The 18,053-nt window shown below is 40.4% G+C and overlaps 1 pseudogene; it reads right to left on the bottom strand.

Annotated features, from left to right (window-relative positions):
- LOC124961948 (heat shock cognate 71 kDa protein-like) overlaps positions 1-15,400 on the bottom strand; it is a 119,338-nt pseudogene extending 103,938 nt beyond the window's left edge.
- Positions 15,401-18,053: the final 2,653 nt, after the last annotated feature.

Raw genomic sequence — 18,053 nt, forward strand, 5'->3', positions numbered from 1 at the left:
GCACCACTTGTTAAAAAGACTGTCTTTTCTCCAGTGCATGTTTTTGGCACCTTTGTCAAGGATCAAATGACTGTATGAGTGTAGGTTTGTCTTTGTGTTTTCCATTCTACACTATTGCTGAATGTGTCTGTTTTGTGCCATACCATGCAGTTTTTGTCATGATAACTCTGTAGTATAATTTGAAGTCAGCTATTGCAATGCCTGCAGAATTACTTTTTTGGTTTAGAATTGCTTTCACTATTCTAGATCTTTAGACTCCCAAATGAATTTTAAGACTGTTTTTTCCTAGTTCCATAAAGAATGTCATTGCTATTTTGACAGGGATCGCGTTGAATCTATATAATGATTTTGGCATTATGACCATTTTAGCAATATAAATCCTGCCAATCCATGAACATGGGAGGTCTTTTCATCTTCTGAGGTCTTCTTCAATTTCTTCCTTCAATGTTGTATAGTTTTTACTGAGAGGTCTTTTACCTCCTCTGTTTGATTATTCCTGGGTATTTTTTTGAGGCCATTGTGAATGAAATTGCTTTCTTGATTTCTTTCTCAACAGATTCATTGTTGGTATATAGAAAAGCTATTCATTTTTGTTTGTTGATTTTGTAACCTGCCACTTTGAAAAATTTGTTTATTAGCACTATCAGTCTTTTGGTGGAGTTCTTTGGATTTTCTAAGTATAAAATCATTCAACTTCTTCCTTTCCTAGTTTTACCACTTTTATGTCCTTCTCTTGCCTAATTGCTCTAGCTAGAATCTCTACCACTATATTAAGTAGGAGTGGTGAGAGTAGACATCCTTGTTTTTGTTCCAGATTTTAAAGGAAATACATCAGATATTTTTAAGTCAGTCAATAGAGCCGTCCCAGATTGACTTGGTAGTTAATAATCAATCTCTGCCTTCAGGCCTTTATTCACACACTGCCCCAGCCCAGCAAGCTTAGTTCCTTTATCTTGTTCATATGGTGCTGAACATTTGAGCTTATTGACTTCTCCTGAGTCAATATGTAAAAAGCATTTATGAGTATTAGTCTGCCAAATACCTAATAAAATTCAGAATTTTGATGTAGCTATTAAAAAATTTAATGCAATGAAAGTAATTGAGGACAGTTTGAAGAATAAGGGAGGGAAATTGTCTTCAAATATTTAAGGATTAGTCATATGAAGAGGAATTAAAGGTTGAATTTCCCTCATCGTTGCAGGATAAACTCCATATAATATCTAGGTTTTAGTACTTGATCCTTTTCCTATTATCCTGCATTGAGAAACTTTTGTCCTTTCTGAACTTTATTTTATTTAGGTTTGTAGATGGAAATTAAATTGATTGCTACTTTCAAGATAGTGATGAAATAAGGTATTGGAAGTTCTCTAACATATTGAAAGTGTGTTTACCTGGGCAAGTTGCTCAGTTTCCTTGGCTCATCTTCTCATCTGTGTCAAGCACTTACTTGTTCCTTCATGTGCCTACCCAGGGAGGCCCCTTCACCTCTTTGAGCAAATGTCCTGATCTCCTCAGGTCACAAAGACCACCATGATCCTGTGGTTTCCTCCTCCATGAGGAACTTGGGATGACATTAGAAATCACATTCTTTGCTTCTCTTCTAAATAGTTATTTCTTAGTTGTTTACTTTTTCCTGAGTTACTAGATTCTAGAATTGGGAAAGAAAATCTGACAAGTTTTAATTCTTTGTGGGCAATAGTGGAAACATCTGATACTCTTTAGTTATTTATTCACATAATGTATATTTAGTCCCTTGCCAAACATGGTAGTCTGCTAGCACATATTATTGAATATGAGTAAAATCCAATCTTTTTCACCCAAGAGTCTTAAAATCCCAGTACAAACAAACAACAACAAATCCAGATATACATAGGAATAAATATGAGGCATTACATACCAACTGGTCATGCTACTTGTGAGTGTCACAGTGGATTCTGATCAGAAATATCAGCCTTTTGTGGGAGGTTTTTATTTACTACAGATCTTGAAGCACAAAAACATTTTGACAGATGGAGAAGAGATGGGAAGCTTTCCATCAAACCTTCCTCAACCATTTCCCTCAGATTCACTGCCTACTCCTTTGTATTTTGTTTTCAGATTTATTGCATCCATCATCCCTGGCTGTTTATCAGTACAACTGTGTGGGTGGTGACTGTTTCCACCTCATAGCAGTAGGCCCTTGGGAGCAGGAACTCTAAGGTGACTCATCTCTGCCTCACTCCCATTGAGATTCAAGTTCAAAGTCCTCTGCACCTCCTAATGAATGCTCTGTCTACTTGCCAGATACAGATGTCAGATAAAGAATATGTATGAAGTGAGACAGAAACTGTATGCTAAATTGAAGAGGGGAAAAGGGTTAGGGAAGGATCAGTAACATCAAACGCCATCAAATCGCAGGTCAAACTTCATTCAAAGATGCTTGGGAGGATTTGCCAGATTTCCTGTGTTGTCCTGTATTTTGTCATATTTGTGAATTCCTACTTGAAATAAGCAGACTAGGAATAGATTTTTGGTGATCTTTTCACGATCAAGGACGTTTAATGTTGTAAGATTTGTTTTAGCAGATTCGACTTGTGAGATGTTTTCTACAAAAAAATGGTAAGTGCTTACATTGAAGAGATGAATTTTGACAATGGGATATGAGTGTTCTTTTGCACCCGTGAAGGAGATTTGAAGGGGGATAAATCAAGGGATAATATACGAAATTCGTCTGAAGTTTCATGAAAAATAACAAACTTAAAAATTGGGGGAGAAATCACAGGATAGAGTAGTGATAGAGCAGAAAAAAACGTGAATTTGGTTAAAATTTTAACTCACAAAATATTTCAGTTAAAATTTAGAAATTAGAGCATTGTATCCAATGCAACAATACATAAAGCATTTACTTATTATTTATTTGTTGTGAGAGAAGCTGTAGTTGGTTAAATAATGGCTACCCTAAAATATATAAAAATTTCTCTGGAATAAAATTTTATTTTATTTGGAAAAATGGTCCTTGCAAATGTGTTTATGTCAAGAATCTTGTGATGGGGAGATTGTCCTGTTATCAGGATGGCCCATAAACGCTGTCATTAATGTTCTCAGAAGATAGCCAAGGGCTGATGGCAGAAGGGGAGGAAACAGTGTGACCATGAGGGACACAGAGTCTCCAGGAGCCTGAAGAGGCAAAGAGCAATGGTCTCCTGGAGATGTCCCTGGGAGTGGGATCCTGCCACCATCTTGAATTGGGGCTTCTGACCCTCAGAACTGTCAGAAAATAACTTTCTGTGGTTTTAAACCATCTAGTTTATGGCAATTTGTTAGAGTAAACCTAGGAAAAATTACAGTTAAAATATCTAGGTGAATTTTTAAATAGCTAAACTACATAAGATTAACATCTACAATCAAATAAACATAGATCTTGGAAATAAGAAAAAATTTATTGAATAATAGAATGTGGGCAGCATGTGAAGATGAAAGACCTGAAGTTTAGAGGGGAGGTGCTCAGTGGTCTGCAGATCTCAGAGGGAACTCTAGGACGTGAGGTCTGTCAACTTCTTCATGTGCTGTATGTCAATGAACTTGTGTTCCCATTGTCCTGTGGTGAATTCTGGGGTAAAAAATCGAATACATTGGTTAAAGTTTTCTCTAGGTATCTTGTATTACAACTTGAAAATTTTTTTTTACAACATTTAGGGATAATTAGGGACAAAGATAGGTGCATTATTTTGATCTGCATTTATGTGAATTTCAGTCTATCGAGGTGGGAAAATTTTGACCAGCAGTTCAGCAAACACCCATAAGTTATAAAATGAATATCAGTGAATTTGTGTCCTATGACATATTTTATTCAAAGTCACTTTTCTCCAAAGTCCAGATTGATTCTGAGATGTCTAGCTATGAATAACCCAAGAGTCTCAAAGGATCTGAAATGCTAAAGCTGATCGGTTGGTCTTCATAGGCAGGGGAGTGAAGTACTAATATTGGTATCTCTATACTGACTCTATATTTTATGTGGAGTAGATTGTTTTAAACTTTTCATTTGTATTGGTGTTTAGTTTTTTCAAGTCGCTATTATTCGATTGTCATGTCAAATTCCATATAGGGAAATTCATTTTTAATGAGTATTGCTTTTGCATGGATGGTGTATTATTCTATAGGGATACTGTGACAAATAGCACAGACTAGATGACATAAATGACAAAAATTTTTTTTCCCAAAATTCTGGAGGAGTATAATGAATCACATGGATAGTATGGAATGTTTTTCTTGTGAATTATAAAAATACAAACATTCACTATATAAATGTAATTATTTATGTGAAAAAGATAATGATAAAGTGGGAAAAAAGTTTGATAACTCAACATGACTTTTCCCTTGCCCTATATTATATAGGTTATGGAAATGTTCACATTAGGGAAAACAGATATATACTCCTCTATAATATTTAAATCTGTATCAATTTGCAGTAAATGAACCCTTATTTCTTCAAAATGGTGGCAGAGAATTCAGAGTGGATTATCATCTGAATTCACAGGCTTCGCCAAGATCAGTGGGAATCTCAATTGTGCTTCTCACACATTGTATGGCAGGAGCAGAGACATCATTTAAAGCTGTTGAATTATTAGGTATCATAAATGTTTTTTAAAAAAACAAGTTTCAGCCACAGTTCACAAGCTGTATTCTGTGAGACATGAATTGAGGTTACATAAAAATTTTGAAAACTCTGTGTTAAACAAAACTAAGGTGTTTCTGTGTTGTAGCATTTCTTTGAATCCTTAATTTTCTAAAGTGAAGTGATATTGGTGAATATAACCAGAAATATTTCTGGAACTTGTTGGTAGAAAATTTTGTGGAAGAAGCTCTGAGAATACACATTTTGAAGGAAGAAGCTTGGCAAGTCTTCCCTTACTGCCAACCTTCCTTCTCTTTTAAACCTATGGGTTTTCACTTTTATTTCTTTCGTGAATTACATGAGGTCTTTTATTAGTAGGATCTATAGCTGCATTGTCCTGTGACGCGCCGACTTACCTAGAGGTTCAGTGCTGATCCTCAGGCTGTCCTCCACTTAGAACCTGTGAACGCCATCTCTGGAGCTGTGCAGGGGCGGAGAGGCCAGGCTCCATGGGGGCAGTTGTCCTCAGCAGGGGACCCGAGGGCCAGCTGGCCCCACAGAGCATGTCCAAGAGGTTGGCCAACTGCTACCCCACAGAAATCGCCTCAGCTCTGGGAGGTTTATGAGACAATCACTTGGGAACTAGAATCCTTTTTGCAGAAGGGAAGTGAGTTTCGAAAGGATTTTCTAATTGACCCAACATTCAAACATCTGCTAAATCTTGAATTTGAGTAAAAGGTTTATGTTTTGCTCTGATTTTACTTCAAAGCCCCCTCGCGGCTCAGATTTGAATGTACTTGTAGAGTTAGAGTCCCAGAGCTCCCTATGCCTTACTCAGTAACCTTCCCTTATCTCCAGAAAACTTTGAAGATATGGTGGCTCTTGTTTGTAAAGAATGGTAATATTTGTCCAGGGATTTGCCCAGGATCCTGGAGCCTTGAGTGTCTAGGTTAACACACACTCCCCATCCCCCGCAAAGAACCCTTCTACTGGTCAGAGAAATATTATATGGTTGTGAAGCATGATATGTGCTAGTGAGCATTCCAATTCAAATCTGTCATTTATTATGTATCAATTTTTGTGAGCTTAAATTTAGAAAGAATTTTCAGGTTTAGTGAGCCTGAAACTTATGGATAAATTATATAAGGCCTATGACCATGCAATAAGGTCTAAATATTATTGTTTGATGAAGAGATTTGTAAAATAGAGTGTAAAATTTGGATTTTGTCTTCAAGGCAAGATGTATAACTTAACGATGATCAGAATATGTACTTGGGTTTTCAATTTCTAGCATAATTTTGACATAGTCTTATTTATGTTAGAATAAGTAAATGAACTCAATGGTTGTCAGCTTCACCCATGATCCAATATTATTGCTCAAAATGGCACAAATATTAACTGCTACAGATTGAGCCTTGAGTATTCACTAATCAAACTTTAATTGCATTATTTCTAATTATTACTGTGCTTGGATTTCAGCTATAGTTAGAGAGATACTGTTTATTATTAACATTATGATTTTCAGCAATTTATAACATTAGAGCAGACTACATAAAGACTGTTAACAGCAGTATTTGTAAAAGCACACCAGAATGTCTCATTTGAGATCTAATTAAGGCAATCCATGAAGTAATTAATAGAAACTCACAGATTTGAGAGAGAAGAAAATCTTCCTCAGTTTGACACCTCAAAGATGAAGCAATTTCAGTTCTTTTCATCGAGAGCTTCTTTTGCTTAATAAAGACCACATTTAAAAAACATGAGGTTTCATATTTATTTATTCCCTTCTGTCTTCTAAGGCCTCTTCATTATGCATTATGATTTCAATCTCTAGAATCCACAGGATCATTACAGTAAGAATGAAACAACTGGAATATCATTTTAGACACAGGCTACAGTTTGCAAGTTCAGTCAAAACAGTTTGTGTGATCAGTAGTTACTTGAAATTCATATTTAAACTGTTCTTCCTCCACACATTGGAATGAAGGAACTTGAATCCATAAAATCAGAGTTAACAATGTCATCTTAATACTATCTATCGTAAATCCTTGTGTACTTACAAGGTGTGCCAATCCACACACAGCTGCATCTTAACACATGAAGCCTCAAAACAACCATATCTTTCCCTAATTACCTCCTAAATCAACCTCTTGGGGATGTGGGTAGCAGCCTGAAAACAGAGAACACAGACATTCCTGCGCGGTAAAGAGCAGAGAACCCTGGAGCACAGATGGGGACAAGAGAGCCAGATACATTTAGAGAATAACTGCAAACCCCTGAGTCTCAGATCCCCATTTGTCAGATGAAGAGGATGAGCAGCAGTATTGATTTCTAACACCACACACACTACAACCCTTGATGGTGTGTGTGTGTGTGTGTTTGCAGAACTCTATGAACAGCACTTAGCTTTGTGCCAGGTCCTCTTCCAAGCACTTTCTGAACATTAACGAGTCACATTTGTCATAACTACCTTTTGATTTTCCAAACAGGATTGTTCACTAATAAACAAGTCATATCCAATTCTCCCATCCAAGGTACAGTTCAATGAGTACATTCATAAAGTGTCCATCACCATAGTCAATTTAAAAATGCATTTGATACCTTAGACAGGAACTCTGTATTCCTTGGCCCTCACGTGCACCCATTTCCCCACCTTTCCCAGTTTTAGGAAACCACTAAAGCACTCCTGTCTCCATAGATGGGCCTGTCCTGGGTGTTTGATGAGGCAGAACCACATGATCTATGTCCCTTTGCACCCGGCTCCTTTCACTTGAAAGTCTGTTTGGGGTTCATCCAACTTACAGAAGGTACTATTACCTCCTTCCTTCTTATTGTGAATGATATTCTGCTGTATGAATGCCCCCACATTTTATTTATCCACTCATCAATTGATGGACATTTAGGATGCTCCTACTTTCTTGATAGTCATAAATCATACTGCTATTAATAATCATGTGCAAGATTGGGTCCTGATGTTTGCTTGTATTTATCTTGGGTATATAACTGGGAGCAGAATTGCCAGGTCAGAGGGCTATTTGATGTTCAGCCTTTGGAAGAAAGGACAGGACTGTTTTCTAGCAAGGGTGCCCTTCTGTGCATTTCCACCTCCCCTACATGAGGGTTCCAATGTCTCTATATCCTGACTGACATTCGTCATGTCTTTTTGATGATATTCTTTTTAGTGTGAAGTGATATCTCACTATGGTTTTGGTTTGAATCCTTTGATGGTTATAAATGTTGAACATCTTTTCATGTGCTTCTTGGCTAATTGTTATTTCTTCTTTAGTGAAATTGTTAAGGTGAGATTGCAATAAATCACCAAGTCGAGATCTCGAAGCAGGAGATGGAATATTTACTTGCCAGCTGATGGGCCAAGAGGCAGGGTACAAGCCTGCACTCCTCGACCCCCTCCAGGGGTTAGAGCACATCTTTTATAGTTCAGAACCACAAGTAAAGCATGTCAGTACTTTAATTCTACATGACTGTTGCTGGGATTCAAAACCACAAACAAAAATCATGAGATCTAAAATCATAAGCAGAAGGGGAAGCAGGTCAAAATGACACTACTTGAGTATAATTTAAAGAACGGTTCTAATATCTAGACAACATTCTTTGACATTCTATCCATAGGGTATATTGCACAAATACAGTGTATAAGAATAGAAGGGACAATTTTGCCATTTTGCATCGCCAAATATGCTATGCTAAGCAACTGTCAATGGGTAGAGAGGTGAGGTGTTCCCACTGGAGTAGCATTTCCTACATGACATGGAGACTCAGGGTTAAATGGAGTCTGTTTGGTCATTGCCCATATAGCCTGGTCTATATTAAAATGTCCTTTCAAATGCATTGCTCTTTTTAAAAGTTGGTTTCATGTCCTTTCACTATTTTTTAAAATTTTTTTATTCTAATTAGTTTTACATGACAGTAGAATGCATTTATACATTTTGATAGATCATACATAAATGGAGTGTAATCTCTCATTTTTCTGATGATTCATATTGTGGGATCACATCGGCCATGCAGTCATTGATTGATGAGTTAATAATACATTCTATGTACCATTCTCTTATCAAATATGTAATTTGAAGAAATTTTCTTCCATTCTACAAGTTGTATTTTCACTTTCCTGGTGGGGTTTATTGACACAGAGGTTTTTTTCATACCAGGGGTTGAACTCAGGGCCACTCAACCACTGAGCCACACCCCCAGCCCTTTTTTGTATTTTCTTTAGAGACAGGGTCTCACTGAGTTGCTTAGTGCCTCGCTGAGGCTGGCTTTGAACTCGCAATGCCCTACCTCAGCCTCCCGAGTCCTTGGTTTACAGGGGTACACTACCATGCCCAGTGACACACAGAGTTTTTAATTTTATCTCTCTCTTTACACACACACACACATTTACTTCCTATATTTTTGCTTTCATATTTAAGAAAACTTTACCCAATTTAAAGCTCCACCTGAATTTTTAATTTAAATTATTTTAGTTTAAAGATCAACCGTTTTTAATTTTTACCTCAATATGTACTGAAAATGAAAGCCCCCTACACTGAACCTGTGTTTCTGACCCTCAGTTCATATTTGGTATACACAATGACACAATATCTCCCTATAGTTTTAGTACTCAGGTAGTATGCCATTTTACACAACAATCTTACTTGAGATATTGCATTTTCTACTTGCAACACAGTGCTTATAAAGTCAATGTGACTTCCTTCCCCTGTGCACATGTTCCATATTCAGGTATTGAGAATGTCCAGTAATGTACTAGAGGAACAACTTTAAAACACTCACAAAATTTGCTGTATATTTGGGCTCTTTTATATTTCACTGTGTGGAAAAATGCTACATCTGTACTGAATCAACCCCTTCAATGGTGGGCCCAGAGGATGGACCACCAGAGGGAGGAGCTCACCCACCAGGGAATCCCCCAGTCCTGCCTCCTACACTCTGATGTGGCTTGGTGATGGTCGGGTTGCAGACTTTCTCTAGCTCTTTTTTGTTGATGTTCAAATTCCTCCTCTGCAGTCTGATTCTTATTTGGTCAGTGGATGATTTCATTACATCTGTCAAGAATCTTCTCTTTGTCCTCATCATTTATCTTGCCTTGAAGTTTCTCATCTTCTACAGTTGCTTTCATATTGAATTCACAGGACTCTAGCAAATTGTCCCTCTGCTTGCTTTTCAGCTTCCTGAACCATGTGCTCAATGTTCTTGCTCAGACTTTGTCATTAGTGATGATAACCTTGTTCTCTTTTCCTGTACTCTTGTCTACAGCAGAGGTGGTGAGACGCTGTTGGCATCAATATCAAAAGTGACTTCAATCTGAGGAAAACCACAAGGTGCAGGAGGTTTGCCTGTGAGTTAAACTTGCCAAGCAGGTCATTGTCCTTGGTCATGGCACGCACACCTTCATATTCTCGAATAAGCACACCAGGCTGGTTGTCAGAGTAGGTCATGAAGGTCTGTGTCTGTTTGATAGGAATGGTGGTCTTGCACTTGATGAGGACAGTCATGACTCCACCAGTAGTTTCAATCCTAAGAGAAGGAGGAGTGACATCCAAGAGCAGCCAATCTTGAACGTTTGTGGACTTATCTCCAGATAAAATGGCTGCCTGGAGAGGTGCTCCATGAGCAACAGCCTCAACAGGGTTGATGGTCTTATTCACTTCTTTTCCATTGAAAAGGTCCTGCAGAGCTTCTGAATCTTGAGAATACGAGTAGAACACTTCACCAGTACAATATCATGGATCTGTGACTTGTCTAGTTTGGCATCTTGAAGAGCTTTTTCTACAGGATCTAGGGTGCCATGGAACAGGTCAGCATTCAGCTCTTCCAATCGAGCACAGGAATGGAAGTATAAAAGTGGATTCCTTCATGAATCAATCTCAACACTGGCCTGAATGCTGGGAGAGAGGGTACGCTTATCTCTTTCACATGTGGTACAGAGATGTCAGACAGCTCTTTTGTCCTCACTGATGTCCTTCTTACGTTGGTGCTTGAACTCAGCAATAATAGGATTGACCATACAGTGGTCAAAGTCTTCTCCATCTAAGTGGGTGTCTCCAGCTGTGGATTCAACCTCAAAGATTCTATCCTCAATAGTGAGGACTGACACATGAAAAGTGCCTCAGGTAGCAAATCTTGATGGTGATTTGTATAAATATCAAAGTCCTTACATGTAAGTAATTTGAATTAACTTATCCCAAAATAACTTTCTATGTTTTAATATGTTTTTGTTTTAGAAGTTTGAGATTCACTGTAAGTCCCTAAGATAATGCAGGGAATTTCAAGTACCTCATGCCTCATTCCCTCTGTTGTTAAGAGCTTACATTGGGCTGTGCCTTTACTACAATTCTGAACCAATGAAGGTATATTATATTAACTGACATCCATACATTCTTTGTAGTTTCTGAGTTGTAATCTAACATCCTTTTTTTCTCCTTCCAGGATCTCATGTGATTTTTTCCTCAACATGTCTCCTTGGGTGACTCTTGGTAGTGTCAGTCTCTTAGGCTTTAATTGTTTCTGATGACCTTGGAAGTTTTGAAAAATTTTGGCCAGGTATCTTGTAGAATTCATGCAGAGTGAACTGAATGACCTCCAACTGGTATTTTCCTGATGCTTTTCTCATGACTGGAATGAAGTTCTAACACTACATTTTAAACAGTAGTATGGGATTATAGCCAAGGATATAAAATAAATACTCATGAAATCATACTGATATAAAATGATTAGATAATTTAGTAACTCAGGGAAAACACATATAAGTCTCTTGTGCAGAACAATTATAAATTTATGTAGATATTCTGTCCTTTAGGTGGAATGTAATTCTCACTCTCTCTGAGTGTGGACCATGCCTAGTAGGATGGACGTTGATTCTTCCCCAGTCAATCCTTCAGATGAGAATGCATCCTCCAACAGCTTGATTGGCACCTCTGAGGGACTGCACCAGGGTATTTCTGTAGAACTCTGAGTTATTGTTAACTTGTTACTAAGAAGTAAAAACTCAATACAGTTGATAACATGATGGTTATGAAATATTCCCTAGGAGAAAGCAAAAATGAAGTTTAAGGGAAAAAAATCAGAGATCCAATTAGATCTTTATGTTGTGAAATCATTGTTTATATTCAGAGAAGAATAAAAAGTACTTATACATTAACTCTACCTTTTTCAAGTGTTAATTTTATCTGTATAATATAAGAGACGTAAGTGTTCTGTGAATGATTATGATGTCTTTCCTGGCATATTGGAAAGAATCAGGATTCAGGTCCCAGGTGGATAGACTTTGTGGCAGTTGCTATGTGTATTTTCCATATACTTCCACTTTCTGTATTATAACTGGACCTACTTGTGACTCAGGAATGGGACCAGCTGATAAACTTTGTATGGAGAAGGAATGTGGGAAGGATCTGATTCACTGCTGGGCTGCAGCATTTAATTTAACACTCTGTTTCATTATTTCTTGCCCACTGTGTTATAAGCAATAGTGAATTTAGAGATGGTCAATTCTTAAAAAAAATGGTTGTGATGAGCAGGCCCCTGCTATCAGCTTGTGAAGAACATGTAACATGATAGGGAAATGAACTTTCATTGTTTTAAGTCATTGAAATTTTACATTTTATATTTTACTATAGCATAACAAACCTATCCTGATTCATCAAGGGCTCCAATGTCCACTTTAAATTTACTAAATTTATAAACTTGAGCAAATTGCTTACATTCTCTGGTTGTTTCCATAATTATACAGTGTGTCGGGGGGAGGGTGAGAGGGGTAAGAGTAGCTAGTTCCTCGGGGTTATTAGGACAAATGAGATAAGTCGTAATTTTTTTTTTTTTTTTTAGTATAAGATCTTCCAGGTTCATCCACGTCACTGAAAGGGTCTGGCCTCCTGCACCTCTGCCTTGCCACAGACCTGCTTCTTGGGCTGTTCATGTCCGTGTGTGTGGGTGTCTTGGCACGTTGCTGCAGGCTGTGGGTCAGGGTTCTGTTTTGTACTCAGTCTGGTCACTGTTCTTGTCTAGTTTGAAGCTCTCACCTCGCTGTCAGAGTGAGACTCGTAAGACAGAAATCATGGTGGGAGTTTCTCTGCCTGTCACCCTTTGATAATGCCCATGTCCCAAGGATAAGTGTACTGAGCACGTCACTGAGGGTCTCCTGGGGTCATACTCCTTCCTGTGTGTCCAGCCTCATCCACTGTGGGCAGCTTTGGGCTTCGTCCTAGAACAGGAACTACCTCATTTTCATTTCCACTGCTATCCCTGGCTGCTTCTTGGCCCTGCCAATGGTTGTCTCTGTGGGGAGCATCTCTATCTCAGGGCTGCTGCTTCTTTCCTTCTGCTCAGTACTTGCTCTCTCTAGAAACCTTTGCTGAAGGCATGAGGCTCCTCATCCAAGCTCAGTCACCACGTGACCGCTTCTGCCCCCTGGGCTTACCAATGGCCCATGGTCCTGGGTGCCTCCCCATTCCAGACTGGGAGCTCCCCACAGGCAAAAGTTGTTTGTCCTCTTCCCCGGCAGTGCTTTGAACAGCTCCTGGTACATGTTTAATGTTGAGCACTGAGTAAGAGATGGGGGCTAGGATCAACATTTTCTGACTCCTTTTTGAAAGTTCTTCCCAATTCATTGCATCTTATGAAAATGTGACATTAAAAATGAATTCTGGAAGATAAATTCAAGTGGTCAAGTGGAACCAAATATGATGAAGGCATTTTCAATCTGTCCTTCATGACATTTCAGAAAATATCTCTATTCTGAGGTTCAATATGAATCCAGCCAATCTGAAGGTAAAAGCTGTTCTCTGCCTGACAGTCAAAACAGGGGAAGGGTCTTTTGGTGGGCATGTGTCTGTGTCCTGGGATGTAAACACTGGCCATTTTTCTGATTAAGACTTCTCTAATGAGAAACTTGGTACATCCAGCAAAAAGCCAACCTTAAGGCAGAGAGGAAAAGCAAATCTGAAAGATAAAGTTTGTGGAAAAGACCTAGACTCAGCGGACTTTGATTTCTGAACCTGCGGTGATTGGGAATGGTGGCGATGTGGGGACAGTTTGTGTATTGGTGTGTTCCATGACGCTCTCAGGCCAGGCTGAAAACGTGCATGGTCCTAGGACTTGAAGAACACCAGCAAAAATGTGGGAGTCAAAACAAAAATAAAAAGAGGGCAGTGGAGGGCTTTGAAGTAACAAACATCCCGCCCCAGGCACCGCCCCTGGAGATGGAATCAGGCTGCATCTGCTTAGGAGAATGTGTCAACTGTAGTTCAGAGCCTTGATCTCCTGATGGTGTGTGCAGGCTCCTGCCTAGATGATGGATAAATGGGCTTAACCACTGATGTTCTAGGAAAAACGTGTGTTGGATTTGTAAAGAGAGATCTACAAAGACGCTGTAATGAGGTAGATCTACAAAGTCTTGGTCACAGAGAGAATTCCAAGGAGTCCTTGTCCAGCAAGAGTGAGCACCCAACAGGCTGGACGGCTTCTCTCGTGTTGGGTGCTTTTTATTTGAAGCCTCGTTACTTTCATACCATTCGTCAGCAAGAGGACTTCCTCATAATTGAATGAATCAATCACCTAATTGGTACTCGTATGATATTCATATCAACTGAGGCAAATTGGGAGAGGGGAGGGGATGACAGACGTTCATGTGCGTAACTGGGAAGGTACCAGTTAAGCCAATCGAATTTGATCAATGGGATAAAAAAGTAACCGATCCAGGGAGGGATTTAGTGTTTGGTTTTGCTTCGTTTTGTTTCCCCCCAACAGCTGGAAAGCAATGTGAAGAAAAATTCAGTGTCCGCAAATAAAACCTAGGATTAGTCATGACCTTTTCCTGCTGTCCTGTGGAGTGGAACAGCACCATTGGGCTGTAATATTTCGTGAATCTGAAGCAAAAGAACAGACAGGTCATTCATTTTACCAAGCTATGTTCTAACCTGGTATTGAATGTGACTCTAACATTGATTGCCCCAGTCCATGCTTATATATCATCAGGCACGGAGAACAAAGTTGGTTGGGAATGGTCCTGACTCTGATCTTATTCATTCCTTTTGCAGACTTTGTTCTAAATTAGGGATACATGAGGACCTTCGTTTCAAATGGATCCATGTGGACTCTGTGGATTTCAAACCTGTTCTTATTTCACCAAGTAGAAAGACAAGGAGGGCAAATTGTGATCCACAAAGCTCCTGCTTGCCCCTCTCTCCTGCGTGGCGCGTGGCGGGCAGGACCACAAGACAGCAGGGACCTTTTCCAGTGAGGACTAACCTGGCTTTGCAAGCCCACACGGGGGTTTCCAGGGAGTGCCAGAGTGCCAAGTGGCCCTGCCAATCTCTGATCTGAGTTTACGCCCAGTTTTTTATTGCACGAGACTGACCTATGAAAAGTCGTTCAAGTTCAAGTCCTCCGTATTTCTGTTCTTTCTTGATGAGGTCTTGAAGATAGGTGCTGAGTAACTCCGAAATGGTGATGGGGAGGATGAACTTTACAGAACGTACCAATGTAGTACCGAGGGGGAAGCAGACCACCGAGGGCCGAACTCACGTCCAGCCTCCTGATTTGAGGGCAGCCGTGGCTTCCAAGCCGTCTCCCTCTGGTCCCTCTCATGGGCCTTGGAGGAGCGGAGGTGAGCGCGGAGGTGAGCGCGGAGGTGAGCGCGGAGGTGCAGAGGCGCTTGCCTGGGCAGCGGTGGAGGAGCGCGGGCTGCAGGAGAACATGATCTGCTCTCTTTCCCTGACTCTTGTCTGTGCTGCCGGCAGGGGACTCAGTGGTGGAAAGTGGGCCAGCTCTGTGTTTCCCGGTCTGAGTCATAACATCACCGGTTCCTGCCCCTCCGGTCCCACCTTGAGCCTGCAGGTGAGCCAGGCTGAGCGCTGACCATCCGCTGGAAGAATCTGGCAGCCATGCCTCTCTCAAGTCTGCTCCATCGGTGGCCAGTCTCCTGAACCTGGCCAAACTCCCTACGTGGGCATCTGTTCTGCTGGCCCCGCTGCCTCTTGTCTCTGCGTCTCAGATGCCCCTTCTCCGGGTGGCCTGCAGCTCACAGACCTGGCTTCCCCGGGCCTATTAGTCTGTGTTTGGTGAAGCCCCTTCACCTTGCCAGCATCTCCCCTGTACCTTCCACCCATCACGCAGAAGAGTTCTTCACAAACTAAAGGGTTTTTCTTTTCTAAGGAAACTGGCCAAGGAACTAGACAGACACTTTATGGAAGAAGACATACAGGCGATTAATAAATACATGAAAAAGTGTTCAACATCTCTAATAAATAGACAAATGCAAATTAAAACAACTCTAGATTTCATCTTACTCCAATTAGAATGGCTTTTATCAAGAACACAAACAATAATAAATGTTGGTGTGGATGTGGGGAAAAGGCACACTTTTAGATTGCTGATGGAGTTGCAAATTGGTGCAGCCACTCTGGAAAGCAGTGTGGAGAATCCTCAGAAAACTTGGAATGGACCCACCTTTTGACCCAGTTATCCCTTTCCTCCGTCTATAACCAAAGGACTTAAAATTAGCATCCTATAGTAATGCAACCACATCAATGTTTAGAGCAACTCAATTCACAATAGCTAGATTGTGGAACCAACCTAGATGCCTGTCAACAGATGAATGGATAAAGAAGCTGTGGTATATATACACCATGGAATTTTATTCAGTCATAAAGAAGAATAATATTATGGCAACTGCAGATAAATGGATAGAATTGGAGAATATCATGCTAAGTGAAATACGTCAATCCCCAAAAAACCAAAGGCTGAATGTTTTCCTGATAAGTGGATGATGATATATAAAATGGGGGTGGGGGGGTGAAAGAAGAATGGAGGGATTTTAGATTATGTGGAGGGAAGTGAGAGGGAGGGGATAAGAAAGATGGTGAACTGAGACAAACATCATCACCCTATGTACATGTGTGATTACATGAATGGTGCGACTATATCACTCACAACCATAGAAAGGAAATGATGGACCCCATTTGAGTATGATGAATCAAAAGGCAGTCTTTAAATAGAAAATAAAGAAAAAACCTCTCCTCAGGTCCTCTTTCCTCTGTGGCCCCTGATTGTTGAAATGACAGCTGGAACTGGGAAGGTGGCCTTCACTGCTACTCTCTGAGTATGAGTAGGGTCACCTGCAGGGTGTGGCCTGTTATTACCTGTAGAACTCTCCAGAGGGGCACGTACTCTTCAGAAGTTGCTTTCTGAGGAAAACCCCTGCACTTTTACCAATCCAGTTCCTACTGAGGTAGGTTTCCTTGGCCTCTGACCCCATGTCCTCCGTCTGCTCCAGGATCTGACCCTGGACACCACACCCCAACATCAACAGGGCTCCTCGGGCTTCTCCCGACTGTGTCAGCTTTGCAGAGTTTCCTTGGAGTTGAAGAGTTTGCTAATTTTGAGAAGCAGGGTTCAGTATTTTGTAGCTTGTCTTTTGTGGGGATTTTTCTGGTGTTTGTGTTGTGGTTGGAACCAGGCTCCGGTGTTCAGGAGGAAGGTCGCAGAGGCAAGCTCTATTCTTTTGACATCACAGTGAGGGTACATACGAGCCACCTGGCTTCTGGCTGACGATAGTGTCCTTGGTCACCTGGTCAACGTGCTTGTCAGGTTTCCCCACTGCCGTGTGTCTCTGCCCACCCCTTCCATGCCGTGGTCTGTGACAGAGGTACTGTGCACAGCCCAGTAAGGGGTGAGGCTTGGACTGCATCTCCGGGAAGCCAGGGATCTGCACACATATTTGGAATTGTGCAACAAGAGATTTGTCTTCTCCAATCGTTCATCAATGGATACTTTTTCATATCACTATGTGTTCATGGATATTTATTTATTTTTCTTTTTGGGTGACTGAACCCAATGATGCTTTACCAGTGAACTCTGTCCCCAGTCCTTCATATTCTTTGAGACCTAAGTTGCCCAGGCTGCCCTTGAACTTGTGATCCTCCTGTCTACACCTCCCAAGTCACTGGGTTAACAGGCAGGCACCGGTGCACCTAGTGATTTATGGATATTTATCTTATATATCAGGTTATTTTCCACACCTCTGTATTTATTTTGTTGCTCAGAGTGTTCCTGCTCTAGTGGGTAAGGCCTTGCTAAACTGCCCTGAACTGGAAATCCTCCTGCCTCAACCTTCCGAGTAGCTGGGATACAGGCATGGGCCACCATGACTGGCGGGATTTGTTTTATAAAACATAAAAAATGACCCCTTGGAAGGAATTTCAGATTCTGCGATGACGGGAGTGAGGATGTCTGCTTTGTATAGTAATTCCATCATGAACTGCTCAATCTCATTGTTTCAAATCCCCCTATTGTCTAACCCTTAGGGTCTGATACTATTGCTTCATTGGAGTAAAAAAAGAAAACTTCTATAGGGTTTTAGGCAGACATCAGTGGCTCACAAGGAGATAGAGTAAGTGCCGCACAAGGTAGATATGCTTGTATATGTAGATACTGTTCTTCACCC

The sequence above is a fragment of the Sciurus carolinensis genome, chromosome 12, assembly GCF_902686445.1.
Source record: "Sciurus carolinensis chromosome 12, mSciCar1.2, whole genome shotgun sequence".
NCBI lineage: Eukaryota > Metazoa > Chordata > Mammalia > Rodentia > Sciuridae > Sciurus > Sciurus carolinensis.